The sequence below is a fragment of the Pogona vitticeps genome, chromosome 7 (assembly GCF_051106095.1).
Source record: "Pogona vitticeps strain Pit_001003342236 chromosome 7, PviZW2.1, whole genome shotgun sequence".
Classification (NCBI taxonomy): Eukaryota; Metazoa; Chordata; class Lepidosauria; order Squamata; family Agamidae; genus Pogona; species Pogona vitticeps.
The window spans coordinates 205,452-219,557 of record NC_135789.1 but is presented as its reverse complement, the minus strand read 5'-3'; the positions used below and the strand labels follow the sequence as shown (position 1 = coordinate 219,557).

The 14,106-nt window shown below is 41.1% G+C and overlaps 1 long non-coding RNA gene across 2 annotated transcripts in view; it reads left to right on the top strand.

Moving 5' to 3' along the window:
* LOC110073156 (uncharacterized) overlaps nucleotides 1-14,106 on the top strand; it is an 86,677-nt gene that overhangs the window by 11,297 nt on the left and 61,274 nt on the right. The gene's annotated exons all lie outside the window — the stretch shown is intronic.

Here is a 14,106-nt window from a genome sequence, read left to right as displayed (position 1 = left end):
TGATGAGAGGGGTTGCAGTCTACAAGAACTTCAGCTGTAATAAATGTGTGCAATCTTTAAGGTGCCACAGGCTTTTGTGGTTTTTGCACCAACAAACTGAAATGGTTGAATCTTTGGAATGTAACTCAAAGAATGAACAGGCACATGACAGGAATACAGTATCCCTAATCCTCATTAGATATTTGGCCATGGGGCAGCAGATTCAGCTGGGGGCTTTAGATGCTCAGGAAGGGGGGGGGCCAGAAGCTTGGTGAAAACAAGCAGGTTGATATGAGTAGGACAGAAAGAGAAAGGAGCCTTCAATGTGAAGATGGCCAGGAGAAAGAATGCATTTATGCATATCCTTCTTTCTCCCTAGTTTGTCCTTCTGTGACTCCACAGACAGAAGAAGCCTCCTCATAAATCTCTCCAGTAAATGGGATCCTGCCGGAGCATTCCTGAGGGCAGGCAGCTGCCATGGTTCTAAGCCCCGTGGCTGTCAGGGCTGAGTCAGGCAGAGGTCAAGGGGATGAGAAGTGGGAGTCATGGACTACTAGAGGGAATAGGCAAAGGGATTTGTGCTTTGAAAAAGTGAGGAAAAGGGAGCCAGATTTGTGTCCCATCTCTAGCCCACTTTCAATGTACTTGCATTGCATCTTTCAGACTCCACCGTGGAGCTGTTGTGACACTCCTGCAGCCTTGGCTCGCCAGTGAAACCTGTTTGTTTGTGTGGGGTTTTTTTTTAATTATAGGTAATAGGATGAGAGGCCTTATGGGGAAGGCCCATCTCTCATTAGGGAACCACGTGCTTTCCATGCGGAAAATCCCAGGTGTTTGGTCTATGGCACCCCACAGTTTAAGTTCGCTCAGGTAGTGGGGCTGGTGAAGGCCTCCCTTTGCCAGGAATGCTGCAGTGATCTTGCCTGTCAGAATAGATTTTTCTGGACTAAATGGATCAATGATCTAGTCCGTTATTGTTAGTAGCACTGTAGGTCATGGTCAGAACATCATGCTTTGTATTCAACATGTACCCAGACCTGGGCTCTTAAAGCCATTGAAAAGTCTGTGGGATGAAGCAAGCCTGGGAGATGTACTATGTGTGAAAGAAAGGCATGTGCTCCGTTCAAATAAGCCGCAGTGAGAAATAAAGTAACTGTGTTGGCCTATAAGGACAATAACCTTGAAAACCCACAGGCAGGGTCTGTCTTACTAGGAGCAATTATATTTACACAATATGAGTTATAATTCCACAATAATGGAAAAGCTTTTGTGTTCTCTAGAACTTCCCATCAGGCAAAATGTTTTGGTTTTTTTAATAAGAAGGAAAACTGGGAGTAAGAAATATGCAAATCCAAAACTCTGGCTAGATAGCTTTGCAATAAAATCTCAGTTAAACTAAACTTGAGGCTTCATGTGCCACTGGTCCATATGCAAGAATCCTACAACACATAGGATGGCCTAATAGGATAGAGAGTAGGTCCCCTTCTCTGAGGGTTATGTTACTGTGTCAGTGTTTGTCAGTCAATAATTTAAATGCCACTTTTTCTATTAAAAAAAGAATCCCTCGTATAAGAACTGAAATGAAGTTGTTTGGAGGGCTGTCTCATATTAATCCTCATAGACATTCTGGAGGGACATGCCTGGCAGAAGTAGATATAAATAAATGCAAATTTATGAGGACAGAAGTTCAGGGGAAAATGTAAAAACATGTGGTCTTTGTAGATAGTGCAAAAACAAGAGTAGGACATGCCTTTATTAAAATCTCAGTGTGTCCTTGCACCTGAATCTTGAGCTGCTGGCATGCTCTTGCATGAATTCAGCCTTTGTGTTCCAGAGGGTGGGGGCAAGTGGCAGGGAAATCCGCCTGTTTTTAAAACCGTGGTGAGTTTTATATTCCTCTGTACCATGGTAACAGTTTCTTCTCTTTATAGAATCCTAGTTTTGAAAGTACCCAGGATTTCTAGGTTGAATGGAGCAGCATATAAGGGAATTTTTCTGCTCAGAAGCCTACACTTCTTTACCTACTCTCTTTTACAAAGCCTTGTTGAGGTGGTGGGCTATCTCATTTGAGGTCTGTTTTATAGCTATTTTATTCATGGGATGTGGCCTACATACCTTCCCATACTATGCTTTGTTCAGCAAGCAAACCAGTGGAGTGATTACTGAGGCTGCTCTTTCTGCCCCCAGAAGAATGAAAAGCTAGTGAAATAAAATGGGAGCAAATTACACCACCAGTAAGGCGCCAGACTCCAGGGAGTACGAGCCATGGAGATGAGTCACAGACGCATGGACAGGTGCCAAGTGGGGGGGAGGTGAATGGATAAAAAGAGATTGCGGCAGCATGCAGAGAAGCCATTGTCCCATGCCCTGAGGAAAGGATTGAGCCTTCCACATTGTGGCTATCATGGCTTGTTTACAGGTGCTCAACCTTAACTTGGCAGCTCTACAAGAGATTGCTCCACTGCTCATTGCACTTTTTAGACTAATGGCTTTCCTCTGAGGATCATGGTAGCCTTTGCTGTGTCCCTCCCTCCCTCCCTCCCATACTTGAGTTGAAAAATACCCCAGATCAGACCTTAAGAAGGTAATGGTATTTTCTGCTTCCAAAGACTCTTGTTTCAAATAGACATCTCTCCAGACAACCAGAGATTCTGCTAAAATTCCATTCTGCAGTTCCAAGAACCTTCTCAGTTTGCCAAAGTACAGTAAAGGAAAATATTCACTGAGATGTGTTTTTGATGAATGTAGGAAGTTTAAATGCTTGTGGTTCTGTAAAATTATTGTAAAGAAAAAAGCAGAATTGCAATAAACCCTATGTATGAAACCATAAGACAGAGAATGATGAACCAAAAGACTGAACTGTATTAGAGAGCAATAATTTTTTTTAAAGTTTGAATTATATAATTTGAAAATTTTGCTTAGAGTGGTGAAGTGGGACTAGGGAAAATAGGAATCCAGGTACAAGTCATTCCAGAGCCATGGAAGTCTCTGAGTGACCTTGAACAGGTCTCTACACTTTGTCTGACTTTGCTCACAAGGTTGTTAACACAAAGGGGAGAGCGAGAGTCATGTGCTCACGAAGGGAATGATGGAATCTAAATAATAAATAACAGTAAATTAAATTTATTTCATATCCTAATTAAGTAATACATGCATAGATATGTATTTCAAACCCACATTAGTATGCATACTTAAGAAGGAGGAACATCATGGCTGGAATTCCTCATCTTCATTCTGGCATGTTTTTTGTACTGCATAGTGTCTCTGCCTTCTGCCTGAAACCCCTAGAGAGACATACACCTTTATCTTCATTTCCTGCTGGAGATCCTTTCACCTAGCAGTGCTGAGAACTGAATCAAACATAAAGTTCATTAAAGAATGTGCTTAATATGAATGTGCCTAATATGATGCTTGATTTCATGCTTAAAAATGAATTGACAAATATGGAAATCAAAGCAGGACAGGGTGCAGACTATGTAACAACAGAATTTGCTAGCCGTTGCCTGTGGAGAATTAACTGGGACACATTTTACTTATTAATCCAGTTGGCCTTATTTACACTCATCTTTACTGCTTGAGGTCTGTGTGAATTATTTGCTAGTCGTATACAGTACTTCCTGTCTTGCTGGATAAATCCCTAGCTAGACAACAGTACTGAAGCTACTGGCCCCTGAATTTAGGCCATTAATTGCTTCTACCCTCAACCTCAAGGCATCTCTCCCCCCCCCCCCCCGCGCAATATCAAACAATGACAGCCAGGCTAGAAGCTGAATTGCCGGAGAGCCTGCTCGGCCACATGCTGAGGAGGATTGGGGGGGGGGGTAGGGGGTTTGAGCATTTGGTGTTCTTTGCAGCCAAGCTGAATGTATTCTCATGCTGACTCATTTTTCTCAAGCTCCAGTTTGAAAGGGTCACTGCTCCTCCAAGCCACTTTTTGTGCCAAGTGACCCATGTGGGTCACTGAGTCTCTTCCCTTTCCCTTTTGGAAACTGTGGGAAGGGAAATAACACGCGAGTTCTGGAAACTTAGCAGGGTTCCCATATCCATGCTCAAAAATAAGAACAGCAAACAGCTGAAAACTGACAAATTATGTCAGGCAATTGAAAAAAAAGTGATATATTTAATATACACACATACACACATTCCAGTTGGCTTCCGTTACCCCTTTTCAGGGTCCCAAGTGGATGCTTGTCCGTCACACATTTAAATTTTACTGTAGGAGCTAAATGTTCCAGAAATGCTCTAAGTCATACAGTATTAGGATGTCCACTTCTTTTCCATAAGGATGTTTAAAAATCGTGGAACGGTTGTCACATTGTCCAAGCTTCTGCGCTGTTTCTCCCAAAGTTCACAGTAAATTTAATTTAACAAATATAGAGGGAAACCATATTTTAACCAACCAGTCATAGTCACCAAATAGTAGTTTACAGAAAGCAACAGAACATGGGGAGCTGAGTCTTCTATTGAGACATCTCAAGTCTTGTTTAGAATAGCAGTATCCCCTTCAGGGTTTCCTTAGGAGTTGTTCCCTGCCCTATCTGGAGATGTCAGGGATAAAACCAGTGTCTGCTTGCATGTAAGCCTCCTAATGATGCAGCAACAGACACAGAGGGGAGTTTAGAGAAGAGAGATCCCTGGTGTGTTGTTGTTTTTTTAAGCAGAAACTCCAGAAAGGCAGTCCTGTTAGAGTGTAGTTTGTTGTAGCAAAACTAACAAAGATCCTTGTGCTGCTTAAAAGATAACAAGTTTTTTTTGACATGTGGTTTCATGGACAACAGCCTGTTTCTTGGCGTGCATAAAAAAAGCCTCATCAGAGGTACAGTTATACCCATGCAGGGAAGGAGGGTAACATGAGAGGCAGTAAAAATGCAAAAAAATGATAGTGTTCATAATATTGACAAACACAGATCTTTAAAGTGGTTGTTAAGAGTCTGTGAAAGATAAATACATCTCCAAAACGGATAAGCAAATGTTAATGGTGGTCCTACAACGTGTAGCAGTTCATGGCAGTACAGAAAAATCTGACTGGAAAATTTTTTGAAGATCGCCACCTTAGCTTGTGCAACTGTATTGCAGGAAATTAAAAAACAAACAAACGTAGACTGAACTTCTGTATTATATTGTAAAGTTTTGTGGACCAAGTATACTTCCCCAGAAATGGATGAGCTGATTAACATATGGCTAGAGATAAAAAGCAGCTGTCCCTGTTTGGACCAAGGAAGATGTAGATGAGCCTCTAATTTTTTTTTCCTCTTCAGCTATTTATTTACCTACTTTATTCATAGTCTGCCTTTCTTTCACTAAAAGATACAGAAAGAGGCATACAACAATTTAAAATGTGTTTAAAATCACAATAAATTAAAACATGATCATGTTGTCTCCCCGCCCCCCAAAAAAACAAACAAAAAAACCAGACTGCTTTGTCCAGTGAGGCTGAAGTGCTTATCCCACTGCTTGTAATGTAAGATTGTGTCAGTTTATTCTTTTCAGAAAGAAGCTGATCTGTTTGTCCTCTGTGAAATGCTGTGAAATGTTGTTGGCAAAAGATGTGTCATTGTCCAGGCTTGTTGTAGATTGCAGATGGTACTTTTGAGTGGTTTGAGCTGGCAAGTGTAGGTTGGAACTGAAGATGTTCTGTTGTCATTTTTGGATTTGGGTTTGCCTTGTAGAAATTGCTTTCTTTGGTACAAGTCCAGCGCTGTTGATCTGGTTCCCCTCATTCCCACCCCATCTTGTTCTGTATTGAAGTCTGAGAAATGCCTTATTTAAATAGTTGATTGTGGTTGTAAGTAATGCATTTTATAGTACGCATTTTCTGTGTGGAAGTTGGAAGCCTGAAAGCATGTCTAACTGTTTGTTGCTTTCTGCTACATGGTTGTGTTTATTTGTCAGCTATGTAATTGAGCAGTGATGTTTAGGAATTGTAACTGTTGGATAGAATAGTCCAGACTGAAGTATGGAAATGCTACACAGCATTTTGCCTTGGTCAGACAGATCTTTCCCCCTCCCCATGAAGGAAAGACAGACACAAATCTGACATGAAAGCCAGTATTATTCAAAAAGCAGGGGGAGATCACACCAGTCTCACTGAACTCCATCTCTGATCTCATTCGGAACTACAGGCAGGAAAAAGAGCACTAAGCTGTAATGACAGAAACATTGACAACACTCACTGTTACATTGAAGCTGTAATATATCAAATGTATTTTGTTTGACAAAATCAGACACTGATACTGTTAATAAATAGGCCGTGCCAAACCCAGGAAAAATGTATTACCAAACAAAATGTTACAATGTTACAGAAAAAACCCTAAGCAAAATGCTAACTTACACTTTAGAAAAGAATAGGAAAAGAAAAAAAATCTGTAATTGTGTAACCAAAAGCTAAGCAACAAATATGTATAATATGTAAACAGAGATATTTAAATATATATGAATGGCAGTCTCTGTGTATATTTTACAAAGAACTGTATGAATATTTATTTATTTAAAATATTTATATACCACTTTTCTCCTAAAGGATCCAAGGTGGCCTACAGTATTAAGAGATACAGAAATAGAATCCTAGAAAGATGGAGTTGCAAGGCACCTCTTGAGGCCATCAAGTCCACCTCCCTGCTTCATGCAGGAATAAAACTAAAGAAATGGTCTGCAGTTGTGTTAAATAAGCTGAACAACACATGCATAATATGCACAATACAACTCCATTTAAATGTATATGAATGGTAACCTCTGTGTTTATTTTAGATATTTATTTAAAACATTTGTATGCCACCTTTTCCCTAAAGAATCCCAGATGACTTACACCATTAAAAGATACAGAAATAACATCCTAGATTGATGGAGTTGCAAGGGGCCGCTAAGGCTGTCAAGTCCAGCCTCCTGCTTCATGCAGGGATTAAAAAGAAATGATCTGTGATTGCATTACCAAAAGCTAAGCAACAAATATGTATCATATGCACAATATGACTAGAAACAGAGATATTTAAATATATTTGAATAATCTGTGTGTATTTTACAAAGAATAGTATGAATGTTTGTTTGTTTAAAACATTTATATGCCACCTTTCTCCTAAAGGATACCGGGTAGCTTACAACATTAAAAGCTACAGAAATGACATCCTAGAATGATAGAGTAGCAAGGGGCCTCTAAGGCCATCAGGCCCCAACCCCCCCCCCCCCCCACTTAATGCACAAATCCAGATACAAGCAGATTTGACAGATCTTTGCCCAGCTTTTACTATGAATATGTCTCCAGCCTTGGAGTGCTCAAATTCTGCTCAGTGGGTGGAAAAGGAAAACAAAACAAAACATGATGGGCATCTATTTGATCTCTTTTGGCTTGGGAGCTTTTTATCTCGCTAGTAAAAATAATCAGCTTATCTTTGTCGTACCACAAAACTGCTGTATTAACCATATCACACTGAGTTCACTCAGCCCTATTTGCTTGTAGAAGTTAAATGGGCCTTGTTAATATTTGGATCAGAGGCTACCATGTAATACAAGGGAGGCCAAAAAAATTAATCTTGCCAGAATCCCTGGAGAGTTGTTGCTGCCTTTTGGAGTTGACAAACATGACCTGGATGGAGCCAGAGTCTCAGTATAAGTCTTACTGGGCAAAAACAAAAGGAAAATAAATAAAGAAAGAAAGAAGGCAAAAATATTGTGGCAACTTAAAGACAATCTGCTATGTTTTAATATGAGTGTCTGTAGACAAGTTTATGTCCTCAGGCGGGCAGATGTTTATACTTTTATAATTGACCCAAATCAGAGACTGTATTGCTGCACACATATAAGTCAGCTTTCTGTACTATTCCTATATCTATGACAACCATTTGGAAAATCTTCCCTTCTTGTAATTTTTGCGTTTATCTTCCCTCTACACCCTTATATTTAAATCCAGAACCAGTTGTCTATGTAGCTAGGTGAAACTGGTGCTTTGTACTATGCTTAAACAATGGGTGCTCTTCACCATATATACGTTTTAATCTGCTTATCTGTGCTTAGATATACCTCTAATGTATCAATGATCTTTGAGTGACTTTTAACAATGGGGATAGAGATCTGTATTTGTCACCTCTGATTGATCAAGATCTGTACTTGTTAAGCAAAAGCAGCTGTAACTCCAGCAATACGTTTTGTACTACTTTTCACATTCTTGTTTTTCTCACATATTCATAAATGTATGTTTTCTATGAGTGTAGTTCATGCTTCTGAACATGTGTGCTACAGTCCATGAAAACTTAAGCCAAATAAACCTGTTAGTCTTTTAAGGTCCCGCAAGAGTGTGTTGGCTTTACTGCAGAAAACAAAAAGTTGAAGGGGACATTTAATACCTGGAAGTCGTTAAAATGAAGCAGGAAGTTTAACTGGGTAGGCACTGTGACTTGGTGCCCAGCAAATGGGCTCTCTTTGTATATTAGTGGCTGTCACAAACCTTGGACGCTCACTGTGCTGTAAATGCCCAGGTCCCTTTCTTGTCTTCTCCCTCCCAGACAGTAGCTGCACTTGCATTTTGGCTGGCTGGCTGGCTTATGAGATCAGAGAGAAGCCCTTGTTTGAGTTAGGCCAGGCCAGTATTTCCCGAGCTCCTCAATAAATTGATGTCTGCTCTTGCTGCTTGGGTTGGGTTGCATTTCTCTGCCAGATGTACCACTTATCACAGCAGCAATCAGGCGAAACAGACCCAGTAATGTTTATAGCCTGTTATTTTTAGATTGGGTGCAAGCCCCAAGGGAGACTTCTGCATCATAGTACATTTCAACTCCAGTATTTGTCTTGGGCTCTGGCAGAGAATTCTCTTGAGCCACCCACCTTCTGACAAGTGGTGATATGGGAATAGGTTCAGACTTGGAAGAGCTATCTATGGACAGCTTCTAAAGCTAAATTGCTTAACATCAAATAACGGAACTTCACTAATCTATTGTGCTAGTTCATTCCAGATGTGTTGAGAATCAGTGCTATGGCAGCATATTGTAGCTGGGGCTGGAGGATAATGGCCCAGCATGGAGTGGGAGCACATTTCAGGGTATTTTAGTTTACAGAAAAGTGTGGGTTCACAAGAAGGAAGGGGAAACTAACTTGCACATTTTTAGTTTACAACAAAATTTAACAAAGAAGTAGGGATAAGTTGCTTTAGCAGAATTTTTTTCCTATTGTGATACTAAAGCTACTAAAGTATATTGATTTATAATGATATAGGTTATTATTCACAACATTGTTTCACTCTTAACCATTAAACATTGTGACTCTTAATTGTAATAAATAATCTGTTAGATTTGGCTTCCTTGCCTACTGAGTAGTCTTATTAAAATACTCCCACATAGGAAATATTTTCTTTTAGTTTGCACTCTTGTCAATTTGTGTGATTAAGTGTGGGAATACAGAAGCATGGACGCTGGACAGTATTGCCTTCTGTCTTTCTTCCCTGAGCTTTTCCTTCCTGCTTTGCTCTGCCTTGCCCTGGCTTCAACCTCACCAAAGGAAAAAGAGCACTCAAAAGTGAAATGCCCTTGACTGGCAGGTTGAAACGGGGCTGATACTTACAGGGTAGGCTGTGGCAGTTCCTTTTCACTGCATGATAACGAAATGGCTATATTTAGTGGATGCCTTTTAAATGTTTCTGATACCAATATATATATATTTATTACATCATTTTGAAGCCACATTTTAACACCTATACCAGGCTGTTGCATAAATAAGTTAAATGAAACTAGGCCAATGGAGGTCCAGCCATGGCACCAAAACAAAGAAAAGCAGAAGAATTAGCAATGATGTCTGAGATAGCTACATCTTAAGCATTAGACTTACTGCAAAGTAGATTTAAAATCGGTTTTGAACTGGTGGCACAGTGATTGAAATATTGGTGCCATTCATAGCTTCATGAGGAGGTTGCGTCATGTTTGAGGGTGCAACAAATGAACAATTCCTTGATGTGTACCCCAAAACTGCTTAGAGAACAACCTTCCTCTATGACTTCATGTCATGGGCAGATTAATATTAGGTGAGGTGATCCTACAGATATTTCGGTGTCATACTTTTTAGGGTGTTGGAAGTTAAGCACTCACATTTTGACTGGGTTAGCAAATAGCTAGCCAGCATAATTCCCTCTGGCTGGATAGCTCAGTAAATTAGGTGTGTGGCTGGGGAGTCAGAGATTAGAAATTCAATTCCCACTGTGCCTTCTGTGATAATAGCCAGCCTATGTGGCCTTGGGCAAGCTGTACAGTCCCATAATTCCTCCAGAAGAAGGGAACAGTACACTACTTCTGAATACTTTCTACTTGGAAACCCCTGAAAATGGTTGCTAGAAGTCATAACTGACTTGACACCACACAGTTATTAATCATTGCTGCCTTTAATTTTTATGTAATAGGATTTTACCTGGCTGTGCCATATAGGTCACATGAGGTTCCAATCTTCTCCACCATAAAAGTGAGAGTGGTGTACCTGCTTCTCCTTCTCCTTCTCTTCACAGCTACAGCAAGCATGTGAGGTAATTACCCAGAGACTTTCACTCCCAAGGGGAGAATTTAATGCTGATCCCAGCACTGTAACCACCACATTACGATAGTTCTACAGTATTTTGTAAAGAATCAAATCTTTAAAAATTCTAAATGGATTGCACTTTTTAAATGAACTGGCTGCCATAAGATGTAGTGATGCCCAGTAATTGATTTCAGAACATGAGACTGATGAATGGGGGGCATTTGTCTGTTGCTATTATCCACTATCGGTGATGAAACCTCCACTTTCATAGGCAGTATACCATTGAAAATCCGCAAGGGGGAGAGTGTTGGAGGGCTATAACTTCTGTGTCCTTCCTATGGGCTCCCCATTGAGGCATTTGTGTGTAGCCACTATATGAACAGAAGACTGGGCTAAAAACGACAGCAGGGGGCTCATCCAATTTCATGACTGCCTTTAAAAGGTGGTGGAAATGGGTGGCAGATTTGACCTATCAGTGGGCGTCAGGCATAATACTGAAAGGGCAGGATGTATGTTTGTATAATTTGTTAGTTCAATGTATACCTAGACTTTGTTCTAGTGAACTCAAGGCAGCATTCGTGTCTCCTCCTTTGCTGTGCTTTAGCATCAGTAAAGCTAGGAGGAAAGGCCAGACGGAGAGAGAATGACTGACCCAAGGTGCCTCATAATTGCCATGACTCATTGGAGACTTAAGTCTGTATTCCTTCAGTTCCAAATGTAATCCCTCCATGTGTCAAATATTGTGCCCAGCTGGTTCTGCCAAGTGAAACCACTCAGTATTTAGCTGCCCGTTGCAGAAAGCAGAATGCTGCACCACATGAATGTTGGGGTCTGCCACAGCACTTATTACATCCCTGGGAAGTGAAGGTGGTAGGGCCTCTAGTCTGTGGGTGACCCAAGCCCTTGCTCAGCTGTGCAGTTTTGGTAGCAAATGAAACAAAGGCATTGCAATCTCTGGGATGGACCTCATCCTGTTTTCGTTGTGAAAAGGAGTCTCCTCTTTACCTTTTCACTAAATGATATAACTTAAAGTGACTGGGAATTTTAAACATACATTTTGCATTCTTGTAGTTTATATAAGCGCTTCTTTCGAAGCTACATCCGTGTTGATCTAAGCTTCAAGCCGAAAGATCAGGAAAGTTTTGGAGGTAAGGATCAGTTTTGTGAAATGGCTGAGAATATATTTCTTTTTTAAAAAATGAAGTGATGGGTTTCCCATTTTGTTCCCATTCTGGGCAAGCAGAGTAAAGAACAGATCTTGCAGTCACCAACAGACAGGATGATGATAGTGTGATTTTTATTGGAAATCTTCCCCCAGTTTCCTTCCCACTGCTATAATCATCCCCCTCCATGTGCCAAAATGTGTTGTTCTGTCTCTTAGATCTTTGTTACAGGGCTTTTAATTGCAAGTGGCACATGCTTCCCTGGAAATGGGCATTAAAATGCAAAAAAGCTGTTCGCCTACTGAAAGAGGGACAAAAGAGGGTTTAGAGAAAATGGGCCTCTTGATCTCAGAGAGAAACAACCTTCATGCTGGGATCACAGGACAGTTAGAAGGACAATGAAGGGGTGGCCCTAGCAGGAGAGAGGCTTTGGGCTGTGCAGGATGGGAAGGAGATGAAGGGAGCAGAGGGGGTGGGGCAGAGACTTTCAATTAAGACATTAACCCCAGTGGTCAAAGAGGGTTCCTTAGTTGTCTACAGTGCAGGGGGGGGGATGTCCAGTCCTGAGGGTTCTGCATTTGTTCTAGGAGGTGGAGGCTTCAATCAAAAGGATTTGTACTTAGCTGTACCCTCAGCAGAGCCTCTCCAGTCCCCTCCCCTCTGTTTTTCCTCCTAGAGTGCCAGAATTGCTGCCTATCTTTGTACCTTTCTTCCTGTTCTATCCACCCTCACTTTCCAATTTTTAGATGTTTCTTGCAAAGAAGGTGATCATAGTTTAGTGGTAGATCACATGCTCCTGTTGGGTGAAGTTAAACAAACAAAGAGAGGCCTTCTCTGTCTCCAAGACTCTGAAGAGCTGCTGCCAGTCAGAGCAAGCATCAACATCACAAAGGTACAGCGGACCCTCTACTTACGGAATTAATCCGTATTGGAATGGTGTCTGCAAGTTGAAAATTCTGTAGGTCGAATCTCCATTGACCTACAATGCATTGAAAACCAATTAATCCCATAACCGGCGGGTTTTATTCTATTTTTGTTCCATTTTGGATTTTTTCTGGTCTGTAAGTCGATTCTCCGGCTGCAAGTCGAATCTAAATTTTGCAGCCAGAGAAGTCTGTAACTCGAAAAGTCTGTAAGTCGAGCCGTCTGTAAGTCGAGGGTCCACTGTAGCTGAAGCCTTGCTGTCTTGGCTGACTAGATGTTCTCCTTATCCCAAGCAGGCCAAAGGGACTTCTAAGTAATTTGCAAACATCAGTTTTAATTTCCTTCACCCTCAAAATGTGCACTTCCCAGTGAACATACCACCAGTTCATGGATAAACCACCTTAGAAATCTGAACCAACAAGCTGAGGACCTGCTCTGCAGCCTTGTCTTAGTCAAGAGCCCAAGCTGAGGCTTGTTCCTGTTCGGCAACAAAGACCAGGGACGCTGCTTGATAGTTTGCCTTGCTGTTGTGCTCCTCTACAGAGAGACTGAGAACTAATTTGTAGCTTGGCTTTTTGAGCTGCATCCACATCTCTCTTTATCAGACTTGCCATCTTTTTCCCTTCTGGGGCTGGCATTCACTATGGAATTAAAATGTTAACATTGTTGTGCAACCTTTAGAAGACAGGCATTATCATGCAGGGGAGGAGGAGTAACTACTTTAAAATGACTATTAGGCACTTAACAGATAGACTCATTGAGTTAACCTACAGGGACTGTAGTCCACATAATATTGACTGTAGTCAGTACAATGGGCAGAGAGGGAAGAGGCAAGAGGGTGTTTTTGCATTCCCTTGATTCGAAAGTTCCTACATCCACCCTGTTGTAAGATGGCATACTGGGGAGAAAGAAGATTCCAGTCAACGTAGTTTCCAGGGTGCAGAGATGTAATAATCCAGTGCTCTTGGAGATGGGATTCCCATGCTACCTCCTGAAGTGCCTCAGTCCCTGGAAGGTGTGTCCTTCATACTGTTTTTTAACATCTGTTCTAATTCTTCCTCCTTTTTCTTTACAATCCCACCAATCAAGGAAAGTGCATATTGCTAGCTAAATCATTTGACAATAATGCAAAGCAGACTCACAAGAGCATGGCATGGAGGCAAGCAAAACATTGCTGGAAATGAGGACTGCTGGGGAAGTTTTTTAAAGCAAGAAAATTATGCTTATAAGTCATCTCCTCAAGTCCAGGTGGAGTCTTGCCCATTTCTATAGCTCGTAGACTGTAAGGCTAAAGGACTAAAAGAGCAATGCAGCAGAAGCAGGTCCCTTTGAAATCCAGCTAGATGAAATGCTCTGACCATATCTTGTGGAAACAAGAGTTCATAAAATTAATCATGTACTGGGTTCCAAAGCCCTATCTTGTGTCTGACATCCTTAATTCTAGCTCCTTTATTTCCACTTGTCTCCTGCCTGAACTGGAGGAAGCCACAAAGACCAGACCTTTCTGATTCTGGTTGTGAGGCTTGGTAATGCTCAGTAGGTGGATTCTTAA